We start from the raw sequence: 1578 nt of genomic DNA on the forward strand, positions 1-1578 counted from the left end.
AGGCTGGCCATGGGCGCGTGGATCAGCCTGGGATAGGGGAAGGTGTCCCTGCCCATGGCAGGGGGTGGAATGAGATGAGCTTTAAGGTCCCTTCCAACCCAAAGCAGTCTGTGATTCTATGATAAATCAATGGATTCTCTGATTTACAAATTCAAATGATCAGTGGCACAGGGGTTTATTACAATCAGCCCCCTCAAGGAGGGGACTTGCCTGTAACTGTGATATTGTGACAATAAAGCAGCTGTGGTTTCCCAGGCCCACAGGCAGCACCTGCAGCTTGGCCACTGCTCTCCCAGCCATGAGCTCTCACCTCCCTGCTCCCTCCTGGATCTGAGCCCTTCCTGCCTCCCTAATGCTGGTTTTGCCATGTTTGCTAACCCAGCAGCACTGAAGTCAAAGCTCCAGAGCCCATTCCAGCTTCCTTCTTCAGCTGCTCCTGCCTGTTCCTCTCTGCACGTGGGGAAGGGGTCCATTTTCTCTCTGCACCACACAAGTCTCCCCCAGCTCCCTCTTTGCTGCTCCATGGGAAACTAAATCCTGTAACTTTAAGTCTTTTAATTGGCTGAAAGAATAAAACCAGGAGCAGTATTGTCAAACCTGCATTTAGTTTGAATTCTGCTGCATCTAGGCAGAGCTGATGAAAGGGCTCTTGAGGATGAGAGGGTGCTGATTTTTCTCAATTATACCAAGTGGCCTAAAAAGAGGGATTATCTCTCCCTGAGAATTTTGCCTCTATAATGGCAGAACACACTGGAATATCTGCCCACCACAGAGAGAGGGAGGAAGCCTTATCTCCCAGCACTGATATCCTGGGAATTAGAGATGTGAAAGTGCACCACAGCAGCCACAGGGACTGAGCACAGTGGGCCCTTTCTCCTCAGTTTGAGAGCAAATGTGGCTCAGCAGCATGACCATGTAAGAAAGCACAAAGCTTCAAAGGAAAGTGATTGAAATATCTTAAATTGAATCAAGGAAAAAAGCAGCAATTAATAGAAATAATGTTCTTGCTGTGCCACCTTGATCATTAAGTGTATGTTAAATGCAAATTGCTGAAGAACACCAACAGATCTGTGGTGTGTTTAATAGCAAACAGGCAGACAATATTCAAACCTGGTTTTCTAAAGAAGCTGCTGCTTCTGACATTAAACTCAGGTCTTAAAGTCTGATGAACTAACACTGAGTTTCCATTAAGGGTAATTAATGATAACAAAGCTCTACCTAGAAAAAATTCTACTTGCAGCAAAATCTATGACTTTTAGAGTAAAACTAAAACTGCTATTAAGAGCAGCAGGTACTCAGGTCATGGTGTTCTCTGAGATGAAGCTACACTTTGGGTCACTTCCAAAGCTCTAAAACCTTTCCTTGAGAAATGCCAATGTAAAATATTCTTTAGGGAATATCAGTGTTTCTAGCACTTAACGAGAATTTTCAATTTTCAAGAAAAACAGAGGAAGGGAGGATAAAAGTACTTGAATTACACAGATTTGAGAACACCAGCTTCTTTCCCTGGTCTCAGTCAGAGAGGGGAAAGCAGAATTCCACTCACAAAACCCCACATATTTGCAGTTTATTTAAGGA

The 1578-nt window shown here is 44.2% G+C and overlaps 1 protein-coding gene across 3 annotated transcripts in view; it reads right to left on the minus strand.

The window, feature by feature from the left end:
- The window catches only part of CLUAP1 (clusterin associated protein 1), a 58267-nt gene that overhangs the window by 9896 nt on the left and 46793 nt on the right, over nucleotides 1-1578 (minus strand). The window lies entirely within an intron of this gene.

The sequence above is a fragment of the Corvus brachyrhynchos genome, unplaced genomic scaffold (genome assembly GCF_000691975.1).
Source record: "Corvus brachyrhynchos isolate BGI_N302 unplaced genomic scaffold, ASM69197v1 scaffold58, whole genome shotgun sequence".
Taxonomy (NCBI): Eukaryota; Metazoa; Chordata; class Aves; order Passeriformes; family Corvidae; genus Corvus; species Corvus brachyrhynchos.